We start from the raw sequence: 19,599 nt of genomic DNA on the forward strand, positions 1-19,599 counted from the left end.
TCCATCCCATCTCTCTCTTTTTTTTTTTTTTTTTTTTAATGAGGATGAATTCAGGTCATGGGCAAAACTGCAACCAGGTCCAGGGAATTTCCTCTTTTTCTGGCCTCTCCAGAGCACTATTTGAAGATCATCACTGCTGTTAATTAATGATTTGCCAGCTGTCTGTACTAATGTTATAGGCTTTATGTATGCACACATATCGTACTTTAGTCTGCTTTCACTTAAAACCAAACACAACAAACATTAAACATGAGTTGAAGTTTCTGGTCTTTGCTTTTGGCAAGAGGTCTGCTTAGCTGAGATGGTTCTTTCTTGTGTCATCACAGGGCTGGCCGTGTGCCCACTTCACAGGCTGGTAGGGATATCTCTTTCTAAAGCTTTGCTCTCCCAGAAGACCCCTTCAGGACCAGCGTTTCACAGGGAGGAGTTGCCACTCTTGTTTAGGGTTAATAATCAGCTCAGTAGTTCCAGTGGAAATGTCACAGCACTTTTCAGAAAATTAATCTGCTCCAGAGTCCCCTCATTTTTGCCAGGAGGAGGCATTAACATCTCCAGGGGGCCTTGTTCTTATCTTAATCTCATTTCCCTACTTACTGCATATGTGATTGCTTAAATCCAACTACTGAGGCCGATCCCTGCCACAGCTCATCCTAGAGAATGGAGGCACCCAGGAAGAGGAGAAGTTTGGATTGGCCCTTCTCCAAGGTTCCTCTAACCCTGGCATTCAAGACTGTGAAGTGTTCTGCCATGAGTAGCTAACTTTCCATTACTTCTCTTTCAGGCATGGCTTCTCTTAGCCAGTCTACATCAGACCAGGCTTGTCCCTACCCAAGCATTTTGACCATTCCATTCTGAAAAACTAATGAAAAGTATCATCTGCCTATTATAAAGTATAATAATGCAGAGCAGCTCAATTTTTGCTTAACCACTCAACAATAACAATACCGTTAGATGCAAAGAAAGACAGGAGAAACATGGTCCCCTGGGAAGAAAGGAGAAGCCAGGGCTGTTTATTAAGTACATGCTGTGGGCCAGGCCTTGTGCTCTGTCCCATTTCATCTTCACAACAACCCTGCATATGTGATCGTTTTGAAACGGCAAACCTGAGACTCAAAGAAGTGAGGTTATCTCTGGTTGAAATGGGCGCAGTTGAAGAGAGTGCCTCATTATTATTGAGTGCCAAACCAGAAAGGCCCTTCCAGAAACGCAAGAGAGATTGCAAAGAGAGCAGCATGAGCAAAAGCTTAGGTGGATGGTCAGGGGAAGCACATGGAAGATTCTGGGAAGAGTTGAGAGCTGGAGCAGCAGGAGAGAACATCCTATAGAAGAATCCAAGTGAAGGAAGGCAGGGATGAATACATGTTCTTGAGGCACAGTGAGGGTGTTGGCCTTACCAATGGCCCAGGTTGGGGTGGGAGAAAGCTGCTGGGCTCCAAAGTCTACACTCCAGACAGTACTAAAATTGGAAGTTGGCCCAATTTGACCACGTCTGAGCTATTTGAAGGGGTCAGAGAAGGAAGCAGTGGTCTTTCTACCTCTTCGGAAGGGCCCTTAATCTAGTCAGAGGACCCTTCTAGGCTTCCTGGGGCAATCCAATTTAGGACATAAATGCATATGTAAACACTATTTCCAAAAACAACTAGTGATATGACTGCCAACCGTGTGAGTTGCTAGACCCCTCTGGATGCATGAAAGGGAGCACATTGATGATGGCAACAAAAACATCAAACATAACATCATCAACTTTTGGAGGTTTTCCTTATTTCTGAGTTTCTTTAGGACACGACAACTAATTCATTAATTCAGATGTATTTATGTTTTATTTGAATACCCCACATTCACTATCCTCACTATCCTACTTATTCATCTGTCTTTATGAACATGAAGGTTTTGGTAAAGATGGGAAAGAAATAAAGGGAATTTGGGGGAGAATATAAGGCAGAAATGCATTTTAAAAGTTTTCCTTTTCAATATTGAATCAATTCAAGAGGAATTCAATCTAGAAGGTCAAAACTAGGTCACATATTCTGACTTCCTTGCACCCACAGCTTAATAATCTAAAAATAGAAATCAATTCTTGTCTGAGAGTTGTGAAGAGCTCATAATTGCTTTAGAGTAAAGCTCAGAATGACTGTGCCTTCTTCCGCTTTCTATTTCTCAGAGATGAGAATATCATTTTTCAAGTCCAAGGCACTGTCAGTATTAGATTGCATGGTAACCAAGTAGAAAAATCTCTGTTTAAGATGAAATAATTTTCATCATTATACTGTTCAGGCAGAAATGAGACCCCTGCTTTAATGCTGTTATGAAGAGGGCAGATAAGTAATATGAACCGATTGTTAGTTAGAAATATTTTCCCTTAAAAAAAAAACAGCATTGGTTTACAGCCTTTTTTCTTCCTGCTGTCACGCTAATATTCTGAATCAAGAACTTGCTTTGATTTTTGCAGAAAACTTGTTGCCCCTTTTCCAGCTCCTGAATTTTCTTTCTCCTTAAATCTCAAGATGTAGATGTGCTTGGAGCTTCATGATATCATGCATTTTAACAATAGCCTAGTGGGGTTGAATTTGGGGTTCAGTTGCTTTATTAAAATGTTTGCCACTAAAAGGAGCTTTGGACTTCTAGAATACTAATGAATTTTCCATCATGGCTACATATAAGGCTATTTATAATGAGGACAGCTTTCTATTTTTATTAGCATCTCTCTATAGAAGTATTTAGCCTTCCAGCCATCCACAGTTTTTTAAAACCAATTCCTGAAGTTTTCATGAAACTTTAAAGTACCTATCAAGAGTCTTTTAATGGTAAAGATCAGCCGTAAGATGGAAATGAAAGAGTCCATTAAAATATCATTACAGGAAGAGAAATTCTCTGCCACTTTTTCTTAATTCTACCCAACAGGAATGTAACTGCCCTCCCTCCCCTGGTTCTATCTAGTTATGGCTCCCTGTGAAAATCTGAGGCTGGCACGGGAGGTGTCAGTAGAGACATAGGCACACTGTCCCATCCTCAGGTTCGGTCATGGGTACACACATGCCATGGTCTGCTACCCATGGCCTTTACCACCTTGACCCTGCATCAGCACTTCTCCATACACCACCTCCTAACATAGTGGGCCCCCTGCCTCTTTTGCGCTCCACTGCAGAGCATCACTGAGTGCTCTGCTGCCGATGAGTGCAGGTGAGTCCTTCTCCACAGCATAGCACACATCTTATGTCTCCCCAACTTTATTTTAAATCAACATTTAACATTTCCACAACCTGATTTCTTTCAGACCAAGCCAACTTTCTTATAAGCCCCAAGTCTGTTCTGTGAGGCCAGCTAATTAGCCTGCCTATACCAGAAGTACTCACTTTTTATTACCTTTAGAAAACAAAGCCAGGTTTGAGGAAGTGTTGGATGTAAGCTGTCTCCAAAGCCTCAGGAAGGGGACCCCCGCCTTCCAAACCCCCTCCTCCTTTCCAGTAAGATTTGTAGTCTGGTTAGAAGGACCATTTAGATGATGAAAGGAACCAGTGGACAGCCCCTGATTTATAACCAGTGTGATTTTTTTTAATATCTACCAAATTAATATTTTTATGTCTGTTCCCCCATTGAGTTGCTTCGGTTTGAATTTCAATGAGGGGAGCCTGCCAAGATCGTGTAGTAAAATACGAACTGGATCATAAATCCCAGCAGGGGTGGGAGAACGTAAGACAGATTGCTAACACCTTAAAAAAAAAAGTTTAAATAAAAAAGTCAGGAATTTTCTTTAAAGTATACCAAGCCCAGCAGGGACTGGGAGATACACAAGGCGGCTGAAGGAGGGAGCTACTTTACCTTCCCAAGATCACTTTTCCGAGAAGCCCAAACCACAGAAAACCATTCTGGCAGGTAAATCGGGCCCCACGAGCTTTTCATCAAAAGCCAAGGATGTCTCTCTGGGATGTGTGTTAGAGATAAGGCAGAAACGTTCTCGAAAGGAGCGCCTTCCAAAAAGTCGAGACTTTCTGCATCCCTCTCTCTGGAGTGAGCACTCAAACAGCTCATCAAAGTCTCCTTTCATTAGTGCCAGGCCAAGAGAAATAAATGCAGCTGGCAAGACGGAGCTTGAAGCTGTAAGAAGAAAGCCATGTGTTTCCTTCCTAAGACTAAAATCATTTCCCTATGAGGAATAAAGAGCTTTTACAGACCTTCTGGATGGATATGTCTTGGAGGGGAACAAGTCGATTACTCTCACACCCTCACTGGGCTCCAGTGGGAGAAACAGAAGCCCTTATTTGCTTGGTTTTATAACAAGTTTACTATATTTGAGCATATATGGCAAAGTAAACGCCCTTATAACCTAGCTTATTATTACACCGATTTGGATAAACTACAGGTCAAATCATGTCGGCTGAAACATAACTGCTACCCACAGGAGAAGCCTGATATAACTCAGTTGATAGCCTATAAAAGCCACGTTAGTCCTGTCTGTCAACACCAGCATTATAAAGGTGTTTCACTAATCCTCCTCGGTGGAAAACATCAACTCCTCCAGCAATGTTGTCTTCTCATTTCGTGACTTGGCTCTACCTGGGTCTTGGGACACACAATGTGATCACAGGAGTCAATGACCTCCTCGCGGCTATAACGAGGGGCGCCTCCAGCATCACATTCCTCCAGGAACTGAGCATCACTGAAATACACTTGTAGACCAATCACCCTTGCTCACCACACTTTGCCAAAACACGCTTTGGACTTTTGTTTTACTCAGTCTGGATTCAGAGCCAAAACCATCACCAAGACTTTCAGAAATCTTGTGAGCAGGCAAGTAGAAAGGCACAGCTAGCAACCAAGCAGATATTGAAGAGACTTACACCAAATTGAAATGCACGAGGAATGCAGAATCTGGTTTTATTTTTTGGTTCACAGATATAAAGGTTTTGAATTTTCCCATTATGACATTTAATCATAATTATCAAAGAAGAATTATCAAGGTGAAGATACTATAGATATAACATATACATATTTTTAAGGTAATGTTTAGTTTTTAGTTTAACAGCCTAAAACTTTAGCACACTCAACCCTCTCACGTAAGTCCCCATAAATGAGACACAAGTTTCACACAATCCCAAAGTAAGTGGAAAACAATTTTTTTTTTTTTTTTGCTAGAAAGGACATTAGCAGGACATTTACTGAAGTTCAAACAAGGTCTACAAATTAGAGAATAATACTATAGCAATGTTAATTTCTTGGATTTCATAACCGTACTGTGGTTGTGTAAATGAATTTAGGAAATGTGTACTGATGTATTTAGGGATAAAGCGGTAGAATATGTACAGTGTACTCCCAAGCCATTCAGAAAAGAAATAACACAAACACACACACAGAGAGAGAGAGAGAGAATGATAAAGCAAACACAGTAAAGTGAGGGAAGCTGAAGAAAAGTTTACAGGAACTCTTGGCACTATTTTTGAAATTTCTATGTGGATTTGAATTGATTTCAAAATAAAAAGGTTTTTTTAAGGTTTCCCATTAGTGCTCCAGAGCAACCGTTGCTTATTTAAAATAATAGCCTAAGAGAGTATATTTATAAGTTCCTTTGTTTGCTTCCCCACATCAATCTAAAAGGAATTTTATGTAGGTATTTTTTCTAGGTAGGTCCTACTTTAGATATCATTTAAACCCTTAATCTTGAAGAAAAACAGAGTAGGGGAGCCAGAGACAAGACTGGCAAGACACGAGTTGCTACCAGTTAAAAGAATGCCCAAAGAAGAAGGATTCCAGAAGCAGAAGACCTGGATTCTCCAAGGATGAAGAGTTCCAGACTCTGGGATATTGACCTCTGTGGTCCTCAGTTTTGTCATCTTTAAAATGAGGGGCATAGAGGCAAGGCAATGTTGAGGACTGATGTGGCATGTTTTGTCTTGTAGAATATTTCATTCGTGGTGTCCAGTCGCAGCTCTGCCACCTCCCCCCACCTCAGGTTTACTTGTCTGGAGCAATGGTCTCGTGCCCCGTGGCATGTGGTAGAAGCCAAGGTCAGCCCCATGTTTTCTGAGCGTCTGAAAGCCTACTGGAAAAGGATCTACTTGGGCAACTGGAGGGACCTTCTTCATCCCCTTAAGACAAGCCTTGCCCCTCTATATCATTCTTTGGTAATGGAAACATCCCAACCACACTCCTTCCTGCTAATCAAATCCCATTTACATTGAAGGCCTGCTGACATTCATTAGCCCAAACCTGCTTTTCAGAGATTTCCACTCACTTTGAGCTAAACATGTGGGCCCCATTCCTAAGATGAAATGAAGATTTCGCTTTCTTCTTTCTCTTTCAACCAGAAACAGCATTCTGCTGCCATTGGAAATTGGTGCATCTGAGTACAAAGTGTCTGTTCCCTGCGCCTTTCAAACAACACCGTGCCCCAGGCCCAACACCAGCATGCACGAGCACGCATGCGCTCACACGCACACACATTCTCAGCCCATAAAAGCCAACCACACTGCTGAATATCTAAAGCCCACCACTCAGCAAACACTGTCTCCTTCCTGGAACTTTCGGGGATGCGGACAACACCCTGTCATGGAGTATGTGTGGAGCTTGAGCCGGCGATAAATTGAGGTGCTAATCCTGATGCACGACATCACCTGCAGTAACAGAGAAGAACGTCTCAGCAGACGACACATATATAAATCACATTTATTTTCATAGCACATTTAAATAACGTTTTGGCCCTGGGGATTTTCCACCAAGTAATGAAGCATCACCCAATGAGAGTCTGCAACGTTGCTCCATTCTGCAGTGCCCCCTCACAGCAGAGAAATAAAACCTGTGATTTATATGGATGTCATGGGGTGGCGTAGGGGGCTTCCTTTCCTTTGCATGAGACATTTCTGTGCATCCAGATTAAAGATGAGATTTATCTGCAAAATAAACAAAGAACAGCCCCCCCCACCCCTTTTCTCCCTTAATCACACCAGATGAGACATCAAACACACACGGAGGCATGCACCCACTCAGCAGCACGCACCCACCCTCCACATGCACGCACACACAACACAGACAGGCTTGTTATGAGATAGGAGGGAGAACAATTTTGATAAAAGATGATCACCTGTGCCCTAACGAAGGTTTGTTTTATCAGCAGTTCCTTGTAGGAGGTGCCCAGTTCCCAGGCCTCAACCATCTTCCTATTGGGGTCTTCAGTCTACATCAGTGTGGACACCAGCCTTGGGTGCCCGAGGCCCACCACACACGGTGGAGAGAAATCAAATCTCATCCACACATTGCAAGGTGGGAGTGCAATTCCAATTCACCTGCCATTTTCTGTCTTGGTTGTTTTGAGGGGAAAGACGACCTCATTCTAATAAGATTTTCCCTTGGATGGTCATGGATGAGTGGGTGCCCCAGCTGCCTTAGGGTGAATTGCAAATTGTGCTGTTGAAATCATCATGAGTTCTTGCTGAACCTTTCATTTCTTTCTTTTTCTTTTTCTTTTTCTTCCTTTCTTTTTCCCCTCCCTCCCTGTACCTCCCTTCTTCCCCCACCACTCCCTCCCTCCTTTTTTTTTCCTTCCCACCGTCTCGTTGTCTACCTTCTTAGCAGTCGTTTATTCTCTAGAGCTCACCAGGACTCCACACATGTCCTAACTCGAGACCACTCTCTACCTTGCTCAGTGTGGGCTGCTTCTGACAGAGAAATATGTAACCTACAACTCAGTGGAGCATCACCTTTTTAAAACACAATTCATCATCCACGGGTTGAGATATCTACAGTTCAATCTGTGATTGTCAAAATATTTCAACTCCATCCAGGAAACACTCAAACAAGAAAAATAACTCATATTGTTGTGGTGTTTTACAGTTAGCAAAGTCTATCCCGTCCTGTATATTATCACAGTGGGTCTTCACGCAAACCTGTGCCATGGTAGGGGGGAGGTGGTGGCATGCTTTTAGATGCAGCCCTCGCATTTGGAGAAATCATTGCTGCTTTAAGGACCACAGGTACAGCACTTTACTTTTTTTGCCTCAGGTTCACGTGTTTCAGGATCACCGGCAAAACCAAAAGCATAATATCTCAAGTTTTCATATGGAAAACCATTCTTTGGCTAGAGGAGATTACGGAACGGATGGATGGCAGATGGCAGCGTTGAAGGCAGGAATACTAGACAGCCAGTTTCACTTGAATCAACCTGGAGTCAAGGTCAGGTTCTCTGGATAATACCTGGATGTTCCTAAATAAGCATTATTTCCTAGAAAAACAGTCTCATATTTACTGATGTACATTCCGTCTTCAAGCCAAAGGGTGAACTTTCCCTTTGCTCAAATCTGACTTTTGTGGAATGGAGAGAGACTCTAGTGCTACTTGTACAACATTTCCAGTGCCTTGGGTTAAAATAAGTACATTTTCATATTTTGATCCAGGTCACAAGCATAAAGAAATGCCAGCCCAGATTTCCCCTTATACTTTGCAAGTTTCACATCAAAGGAAGTCCCAAGCAATCACATATGTCTGGATGTAAATATATCTTTGCTTCTCCTTTTAATTTCTCAAATGTGTTGAGATGATTGCCCCAAATTAACGTGTTTTTTTTTTTTTTAAAGCCATCAGAAAAAGCAGCATTGCTTAGTAAGACTAATTCATGACTATTGAAGAGGGTCAGCCTGCCCCTAAAAATAGGGTGACCACCTGTCACAGTTTGCCTGTGGCAGCTCTGGCATATGCTATTGTCCTTACTTAACTATTAATAGCCTGCCTTTCACTCTCATGATTGTCCCAGTTTGTGTGCTGAATTAGACACTCATCCTACCTAAGAACTGTAGGAAAATCCATTTGAAATAGGTCTTGTTCTTTTAAGGGCTGAAAAAAAACCTGAAAATGAAACTACAGAGGTGAAAAAAAAAGAAGAAATTTTGCGGTCAGTTCCATGGTTTAGCCCTAGAAGACTGGGTGAGATTGTATCTGTTTTGTTCATGTAATTCTAATTTTGAACCAATAATGTGGAATAGCACTAATTTTATTAGAACCACTAGTCTGTGATAAAGCAAATGCACAAAATAATATGTTGAGTCATGAGGCCCAGATACGAATTAACTCAAATGCTCATGTGGGAGGCAAGAGGAAGGCCCATTATTTCCCATCTCATCTCCTGTCACTGTGGGTGGCAGGCAGGTGGAGGGGAACGGGTCTGTGCTGCCGCATGTGACTGGTGAACTGCAAGTAGATGGGGCTGCCCCTCTAAACAGATCCTGGACAGTGTGAAGGCCAGGCCCAGGGGATGGGCAAGCGGTGGACACAGCACTCTGCCTGGACCATGTGTAGTGCACACAGGGGGCCTTACCATCCTCCCCTTCGCATGGAGGAGCCTTGGCTTTAGGGGAAGGAATGTGTTTTTCCAATTATTGGGGTTTGGTCTTTCTTGGGCAAGCAAGGTTGTGCATTTTCACTCCTGGTACCATCTCATCCCCTGTTTAGGGATTTTTGTTTACCCATACATAAGTATCTCAGTGCAGATGTGGAACCAGCATTCCCCAATCATCAAGTCAGAGAATCCAGATTGTGCCATCTCAGCCTGGCCAGCTCCACGGTGTCCTCCATGCCTGAGCTCAGGCCCCAGGCACTGTAGAAAGCCTCCCCTGGCAGTTCCCCCGCTTTGTCTTTACCCTTCACCTTGGGTTCTCCCCACAATAGGCACACAGACAGCTGAAGGTGAATCCTCGTATCCTGCCTGTCACATACCTGCCGTAGCACTTGGCACCTTCCATGGCAGCTGTTTACTCCCCTATCTCCCCTTCTAGAGCCTTAGCTTCCTGAGGTCAGCAATGATGTTCTTCTCTAACTTCCCCAGCCTAGCCCAGTACTTGGTCCTTGTCTGTGGAATGTATGGGCGACATGAGAGCCCACCAGAAAACAAAAACAAGTAGTAAAATAATAGGTGCAGTATATTTATTAAGCACTTAGTACATATATTTGTATACATGTATTGCAATCCAATTTTTATATTTATTTTATGTATTTATTTTTGAGACAGCATCTCACTCTGTCACCCAGCCTGGAGTGCAGTGGCATAACAACAGCTCACTGCAGCCTTGACCCCCCAGGCTTCAGCGATCCTCCTAACTCAACCTCCCAAGTAGCTGAGACCACAGGCATGCACCAGCATGCCCAGCTAATTTTTAAATTTGTTGTAGAGATGAGGTCTCACTGTGTTGCCCAGGCTGGCATTCAACTCCAGGGCTCAAGTGATCCTCCTGCCTTGGCCTCCCAAAGTGCTGGGATTTTAGGCATGAGCCACCATGCCTGGCCAATTCATTTTTTTTTAATTGTAGTAAAAAACAAATGGCACAAAATGTACTATCTTAAGCATTTTTAAGTATACAGTTGACTAGTGCTAAGTATATTCCCACTGTTATGCATTCAATCTCTAAAACTTTTTCATCTTTCAGAACGGAATGGCATGGTAGGTTCTAAGTGTTTTGGAAGCATTATCTCATTTAAATCTCATAGTACTAGAGGTAGGGATAATTATTGTTCCCATTTTGAGACAAGAAGTTAAGCAAGGTCATGCAGCTAATGATTGGTAGAGATGGATTTGAAACTCATACATCTTCATTAAACTCTACCTAGCAGTTATACGCTAAGTAAAATTTCCACAAACTTGCAGATTTATAGAATTACAGGGTTTTATTTCACCTTCTGCCCAATTTTTATTTTAAAAGTAGTCTTTAAATTTTTTACTGAAAAATAACATGAAAAAAATCCATGCCTCTTTATGAAGTTCATGATAAGAAAAATGAGACAGATTTACTATCAGACAGCTGCTGTCGATGACTCATAAAATTTTAGCAAAGAAAGACACCAGAGAAGATTGAACCCAACCCAGTTATTTTACAGGTGTGGAAACTACGGTTCAGAGTCAGGGTGGAAGTTAAGGAACCATCAACTTCAGAACACACAACTCTTTCCACTTCCCGATGAAAGCTGGAAGATATTTTGATTTGAATGCTTATGATATTTTTCTTTCTAGTTAATATGTATGCTAATAGCATTTTAAAGTAAATGTGCTTTTGGCTGGGCACGGAGGCTCACACCTTAATCCCAGCACTTTGTGAGGCCAAGGCAGGAGGATTGCTTGAGCTCAGGAGTTTGAGACCAGCCTGGGCAACATGGTGAAACCAAAAAAAAAGTAAAAATTAGCCAGGCATCGCAATATGTGTTTATAGTCCCATCTCCTAGAGAGGCTGAGATAGGAGGATCTCCTGAGCCCAGGGGGTGAAAGTTACAGGTGAGCTGAGATCATGCCACTGTATGCCAGCCTGGGTGACACCACAAGATCCTGTCTCAAAAACTAAAATAAAAATAATATATTAAATTGCTTTAGTCTATTTGTATTCAGGGTCTCTGCTTCCATTCCCAGGCAGGGGCCCTCCAACCCATTTCTCCAGCACGATACCCACCTGTTTTCCTGTCTCCGTCCCCTATATCAGCAGTCCCTATGCCTTACCCTCCAGCCCCTTCTTATAACAGATATTCTGTAATGCGTCTTTTTTTCTTCCCAGAAATGAAATTCGGAGATAATCTACCTAAGCACATAATTTCAACAATGACAACACCATCAATACAATGCCCTATCTGTAACAGAAAGGAAAAACAAAAGTAATTTGTGATAAAAATATATACATGTATCAACAAGCAAATGTTCCAACTGACTACCAGAAGGCACACAGCCACGGTCAGCACTTGCCCCCTGTGTGGAACCCCATGGGTGCTGCAGGAGCCCCACAGTGTGGCCCCACAGAGCATCCTGTTCAGGTGACTCAGATACCATGGATGACATTCATCCCATACGGAAGAAAAACTCTTAATGAAACCCTGACCACAATGAAATACAATCTTCTCTTGATTTGCATGGTGGAAAATTCAGAGCCAAAAACTAAACATTTACATACTTATATGAATATAAAACGAAACATATAAACACACACATACACGTGCCTTTGTGCTTAATTATAAAACAGACTCGGGAACAAGGCTTAGATAATTATAACCAGCTTCCTCACTTATCAGTGACTGTCTGGTGGGACATCTGACAGACGTGCAGGAGGCAGGACAGCCTTTGGCTGTCAGAGGACAGTGTGGAGAGGAGCACGGTGGCATTCCTCCAGGCATTACTCTTAGGCATTCTGGGATTTCCAGCAACACTGGCCTCTGCCCACGGAATATCTTCATTGCCCACTCAATTTTATGATGACAAAAACGTCAGTCCAAATTTCCAAAACACCATAGGGTTGATACCCACACCCCTCTGAGAAGCTCTGCCCGTGCCCCAAGCTCCTTCGGTGCATGGACCTCCTTGTATCTACAGTCCTGACGCAGTCCTCTGCCTGCAGGTGGTGAGCCCTCGACCCATGCTGATGAGTGGGGGAAGGAAGGAACAAACAAGCAACAGGAAGACGTTGTACAAAGAATTAAACGACACCAAACTTACTCATAAAACCCTCCAGAGACCAGGATTTTAGTCCCAGCACCCAGTACTAGGTTGGCATGGGAATGAAGTCAAACTCATTCAGTCTCTCACTGTTTCCATGTTTGTATAAAAATGAATATTTTTATATTTATATATAAAGAGGAATGAATTAATTTACTTCCTAAAAATACATAAACACATACACACATATATATTCAAACAATGCTAAAACCTGGAAACAGCACATAGTATTAACTAATTACAGCTATATACAATTTCTGTCAATACACTGAAAAATTTTGATGTGAATTTAGAGATGCAGAGAAGTTGTTGTTTTTGAGATTTTTAAACCTTTAAAACTGAATACAGGATAATTTTTCTTTACTGCAGAGAATAAACATGGAAACCACTATTTGTCTTTCCCGTGCTACAGAACAGCGAACCAGAATCTGAAAGACATTTTTCATCCATAAAGTCAATAATCAATACCACCTAAAAACAGGAGTTGAGTTTGTGCTAAGGGTGTTAAGTAGGTTGCCTTGTTTAGTCCTCAGGACTCTGCAAACAAAGCATCTCATCCCTTCTGCAGATGAGCAAATGCAGGCGCAGGTGATGAAACTGGAACTCTAATCCAGGTCTTTCTGACTCAGAGGCCAGTTCTGTCCTCCCACTTGGCTAGAATGAGGACACTAATGCCCCTAATTCAACTGTACGTGACAAAACAAGTTTTCAGTCCCAGAATCACAGTATTATGGGAAATATTTGGGTTCCTTTACCATTTTTTAGTTTTGTCATCACCAAAGCAAGAAGATGTTGGCAGAGCTGTCCCCAGCCATTCTCCTTGTCCTTCATTTGATGGCTATTTTCTAGCACCTTCCATGCACATGAACCATGGTGACAAGTTTCACATGGGCTGTCAGCGGGACACAGTCCTGCCTTTGTGGAGCTAGAAGAAGGAGCAGACATTAATCGTATAATCATATAAAAATATACATAACCAGATGCTATAAGATGGTTTGGAGTTGCCATGAGATTATATGCAGGGGCCTGGCTTGATCTCGAGCTTTTATGATGTGAATCATTTTCCCTTTAATAAAAGTCAAGTATCATTTACCGGGCACTTGCAATGTGCCAGCCCCTCTGCCAATCACATCCTATACACCTTCTCCAATCCCGGAAGGTAGTTTCATCATGCCCAGTTCACTGGGGAAAACACTGAGGCTTCAAGAGGTCAGGAAACCCGCCCAAAGTTGGCAGTGGACAAGCCAGGCTTTCAGGGAGGTCTTGCCAAGTGCCGAAGCTCCAGTCTCTTCTCTGCTCTGCACTCCTGCCTGCAAGGGTCTTCATAAACGTTGGTGACTATTGTCACAAAGCAAGAAGAATTTGAGACATGCACTGTCCTTCCACTGAGAATCTGTGGTCAACCTCAGCTGGCTCCCCTCCAACCCATGTTCTCTGGGCTACTGGGCTGCACATATCCCTCTCTGGCCTAAACCCTGCAGAGCATTCCAGGCTCTTGTTATAAAACTGTTCGGCTCAGTAGAGCATGTTGGGGACCCTCTCTAGGTTGACCTCTCCTCCCCTCCATATCCCTGCTCCAAAGAAGTGCTCTGCTGGCCCTTCCTGTGTCTGTGATGCCCTGCATCTCTTGCCCACCTGGCTGACTCCTATCTTCCAAGGTCATGTCCTCCAGGGAGGCCTCCCCTGATTCCTTCAATCTCACAGGCTTCTTCCTGCATGCTCTCTTTCCAGCACAGCCTGCATCCCCTGGACTGCAAATGGCGGGTGTTGCCAACATGTCCCCCTCCTGGGCCCGGAGCTCCTGAGGGTCAGGGATTCCACCCAGGCCAGGCCTAAGCCCAGTCCCTGGTGCTCAGAGCCACCCATTAAATACCTACAAATTGAATTAAATTGACTTTCATCTTCACAGAAGGTGGTGAAAGAAGACCCTTCTTTTTTCATAGCACTTTACCATGTTGGCTGCAGCATTTAGAGTTAAGCCAGATTCATTAACAAATACTAACAATTTAAAACTCTCAGTGATTGCCTTTCACCATTTTCACTTGCCAAATATGTATAATTTGACTAGTTTCCCCTTCCTCAAAATATGAACATCCTTATGGAATAAATTTCAACAACACTTTTTTAACATAAAAAATACTGTCTTTTAGAATATTTTAATTTTATTCATAATCTTTATTCTATTTCATAGACTAGCTCACATGTCTTTTATTTAACTGAATGGGTATCAAGAAAAAAATAAAGAATGGCTCAGTTATTACATGTGATCATTAATTTCTGAAATTAAAAAATGTCCTCTGTCCAATTGATTTGCAAAGAATAGCTTAATGGACAAAAGAAACTGCATAATATGCCTTCTGGAAAAAAAGCCAATAATTTTTTGGAGCTAAAAGACTTCTTTTCAAGATAATGATTCGTTTCAATTTTTAAATCTTATACCAGGGTTAATATAAAATTATTTTTACATTGTGCTGGTAACCCATTTGAAAAAAGGCCTGAAAAAAAGTAGTCCCAGCTTCCTGCGTCCCCCACTTGCCCTCCAAATCAACCAGGGCCCCAAAGTCCCGGACTCAAATAAATCAAGATTATGCTAATAACTAGAGCTCGGTGCAATGGCAGGCTTTGACAATTCCAGGCAAAAGACACCAGAGGGCACTACAGGACCACGTTTTGTAATTTCAGGTGCCATTTTACCCTTGGATTTGAACAATAATTTCTCAAAAAACTGTTAACCTTCTGAGATCCGTATGTGGATTTATTTATTGCTTTCAATATCTTATCGCCACTAAGCTTAACTAGCTAGGCTTGGAAGGTTATTTTAAAGGACAATGCCCTAAAAAGGCAGACACAATTGGGCTTCCTCTTTATTTTACCTTCCTATAGAATGTCGGCATGTGTATGAGCGTGTGTGTGTGTGTTTAGCAAACATTTATGATTGAAGAAACCATTCAGGGAATCCAAAAACTAAAATGCAGGATTCCACTGCCTCCCCCCCACCCACCCCGCAAAAAAAAAAAGTGACGTTTCAGGCCAAAAAATTGTTTTCATTGTTATTACTTCTGTAACTGTCTTCGATCACCTATTAATTTAACCAGCAAATATTTATTGAAGCCCCTAATGTGCCAGTCCCTGGGCACACCATGATACCTGAGCCACATCTCACCCTGCAGGGTCTCACCCATGATGAGAAGGCAGTTCTCTTTACTCCTGTCAGCCAGATTTAGTCTTGGAGCATCAATATCCATAAGTGAAAAGTGACACTTCAGCTTAGATTATTTCTCTTTTCACTGCCCTTCAGAAATTTTTTTTTTTTTCAGAAGAAAATAGGATTTTAAAATCACTGCTTTCTAGATGTGACCATCTCAGCCTGAGCAAGAAGGATCAAAACTCTCTTGCTGGAACTGCCTTCTCAGTGACTGAATTTTTATGAATCAAATAAAATGGTTGCTTGTGGGTTTGGGGAATGCTTGTTTTCCTTCCAAAGTCCCATATTGATTAGAATGAACTACATCGAAATTTAACGAGTGACAGAAGAAAGTGCCACCACTCTTGGCGTCTAACGAAGCTGTTGGGCAGTGCTGCCATCCAGAGTTGGGGAAATGGGACACAGGAAGTCTGTTTCCTCCTCCCCCAACAATACTCCCAGCCCCATTGGTTTGTACAAACAAACATGTGAGACCACGTGGTAACATAGACAAGTTACATTCCTTACCTCAGGTAATACCCACAAGATAGCCCCATTTACCAGCTGAGCAAACTGAGGCTAAAGGTTACTTCTTTGCCCAAGGTCACACTGCCAATATCCAAACCTAAGTCTGTCCACCTCCAAAGATCATGTGCCTTCTGCTACCCAGTGTAAATAACCCAAAAGAACTCAAAGACTGTTTCCTTTGAAGATAGGTGAGGCAGACACTGCTGTGTGCTTGCCCCGAGCCATCCTATCTGCTTCCTGTGCACACAGCTGGACTACATTTCCCAGCCCCCCTTGGGGGGAAGGTTGGCCCTGTGAGTGGCGTCTAGCTAGTGGAATGTGAGTGGCAGTGAGGCCTGCCCACCTCCTGCACAGTCCTTCATTCTCTCTCTCTACCTGTCACAGCCAGATGCAGAGTACTCAGCAGCAAACATTAAGGCCCTTAGGGATGGTGGGGCCACAGAATGAAAGGTGCCTGGGTCCCTGAATCACTGCATGGAAGCTGTCCAAGAAACGCTTTCAGTGGTCCAAGAGCAAGAAATAACTTGTTTTGTGTTAAGCCACTGTGACACGGGGTTGCTTGTTAAACAGTTAGCCTTTGATACATAATACACAAGGAAAGATAATGGCTTCTATGAAGGTGTCCATTTGCCCACCAGGGGACTTGCCTAGTTCTGTGGTGGTGAATTCGTTCACAATTTCCCTGGGCATCAGGAAAAGAAGACATTGAGCTAAGTGATCTCTAAGGTCTTTCCCCCACCTGAGAAAAGCCTGTGGTTCTGTGGTTCCCCTCTCTCACCCGCCGGATCCCGTCTCCCACCACTCATATCTGCAGGGGCCAGCTAAGTTACCTGGACCAGGAGAGACTTAGCCCAAACTCTTACCCACCCAGGAGTCTTCCTTCCCACATAACACCTTCCCTGTACTCTGCTGGGCAGCTATACACAGATATGCCCCCTCGGCAGTGGCAGCAATATGTAAGATGCCCCGGCAGGAGGACGGGGGGCTTCACATGGCCCTGTGCCACCTGTCCCAACTTTCCCTGCCCCCTGTGTAGCCTGTGTGGGAAGATGAGCACCTTCCTCCAAGAAAAAGGCTGGGTATAGACCAAGACCTGGAAAACTGCTGGGTATCCGAAGAGTGAATATGAGGAATTCTGCTCTTTGAAAGCACTGCTTCTTCGACTGATGTCACTAACATCCATGAAATATCATCCTTAATCTATTTTAAGTCTACCTCCAGTGACTCATGGGATCTCCTTTTCTGTCACTGAACGTGATGTGCTCAAAATGAAGATAATGTTAATATAGGGAAAAGCAGAACTGAGAGTTTTAATGACACAGACTCCTGGCCAGATCAGGAAAGGAGGGTGTAGTTCGCGGCATTTGTGATTCCGGCTGGGTCTCCGGTGCGGAAATGAAACTCGCCCCCTGCTGGCCCGCCGCGGCGCTTTCAGAGGGAAGGGGAGCCAGGACGCCCGCGGAGATGGCTGCCCAGCTGCGAGTCACACACGAACATCGCCCACGCCCGGCGCCCCCGCACTGCCCATGATAGGGACCTGCTGAATTGGATACTAGTGGTGTTTCTGGAAAAATCAGGGAGGATTGAGACCTGGGTTTTCGAGTGACAAATTGGGGATGCAGATGAAAAATGCAGGACCCAGTTGCATATGGTGGCAGTCTTTGGCTGCCTGGAGAGAAAGAGAGAGAGAGACCGCGCGCTATCAATATGATTAACTATTATAGTGCGCAGTGTTTGGGGCTATCCATTCCTTTTCCTCCTTCTTCTATCACAGATTCCTCCTTCTCTGATTTCAGAAGGAGGAGTTAGGGAGGGTCGGGTAAGTGCCTGACCTAGGCCACTCAGCATCCCCCTTCCTCCACCAGTCCTTGGCCAACTAAAAACCATTCCTGGGAATCTTCTGCGGAACCCTGCCCCTCTACCCTCCAGCCTGCCAAGCCTTTTTTCTGTCCCCTGCAAACTAAAGAATCCTGACTACCAAAGCTATTGATGGTTCCCACAATATGTATTGTTTGAATCCACTAGCACCTGACACAACCCAAATTATGAATTACCATAATTACCAAGGGTAAAACCCAAGGTTAATGATGAAACAAATTAGTGCACAGTTAAAAAATATAAAAGTGTTCTATAACTACTACAAAATGAGATAAGGTTAATTAAAGTAATTTTCAAAATATTAACAGAACCATAGTTCCAGCAAGTATAGGAACATTATCAGCGCATTTGCATCATTAAAGGATTTAAACAATTTATAGAGCCATAGATAGAACACTTACATTTGTGAAGGTCAAAAAAAGGATAAACTATTTAGCTTTATTTTTCTAAGCCTATTTCGTTTTCTACATACTGTGGCATTATTATATCTAAGAGTTAAACTGCTCTAAGTATTATTTGTAGATATCTATTTATGAAAGAGGTTATCTTGCTTATAGGAAAAATAATGGATTAAGCTTAACCATTCACAAATGGACAGTTATTTGTAGGTACTTAAACGTGAAGATCTATCAGAGCATGGTAATTTGTCATTTTTAGTTCTTATTTGACTGTCTATAAGAGCACAGTTGAGTACAAAATGACGATGTTTCTGTAGTGCCACTGCTAGTTTGATTGATAATGAGAAGATACAGCTACCATTTTTAATTTTTAAAATGCAAGATTATTCTGGAGTAAATTAACCTAATCACACAGAGCAAGTAAATTAATGTCAGTTCCTTACTTAATTGCAAAAATAATATTAACCCAAAGAATCTAAATCCACTTCTGACACATATTCAATTTTTATAATGTTACATAGACAGTTTTTCTGGATTATATGTAATGGTTTCCAGCATTAGCTTCTCTGCTAACTGGAAACGTTGGGAATGGGAGCATACATATTCCAGTGGTGTTGAAGAAGGTTGCTTCCAGAATTGATCTAGCTATATTACAATTCGGGCACCATCAAAGAACCATTGGGTATTTTTCATGGCAAGCCTGCCATAAACTCACCCAGTGAGAACTTCTCAGGGCTTTCATTCTCCTGGCGTAAGTGGGTTTTTTCCAAAGCAGACCAACAGCTCTCACTTGAGAACTCAAGTTTTCCAGCTCTCATTTCCCCAGTCTGCCCCAAGCGAGTCAAACAGTGTCAGTACTGTCTCCCGCAGCACCTTGAGGGCTGGTGCCTGTGTTTTCCCGAAATGAGGGTAGACGTGGTTCATGCAGACTGGAGGAGAGTCCCTGAACTCACAAAATGTCTCCTCGGCCTTAATGCTTTCCAAGTTGGGAGATTTATGTTGCAACCTTGAGAAGGGCAGAGTAAATACAGAGCCTGCCAGCGATTTGTTTTCCTGTTGATGAATTCCCCAAATTCAGACTGGAAGCCCTCCAAGAACTGAAGTCTCTTCAAAAGGCAAAGTGTTAACCCTGAATCCTTCGGCTGCTTTTGCCACGTCTTTCT

Source organism: Pan paniscus, chromosome 6 (genome assembly GCF_029289425.2).
Source record: "Pan paniscus chromosome 6, NHGRI_mPanPan1-v2.0_pri, whole genome shotgun sequence".
NCBI lineage: Eukaryota > Metazoa > Chordata > Mammalia > Primates > Hominidae > Pan > Pan paniscus.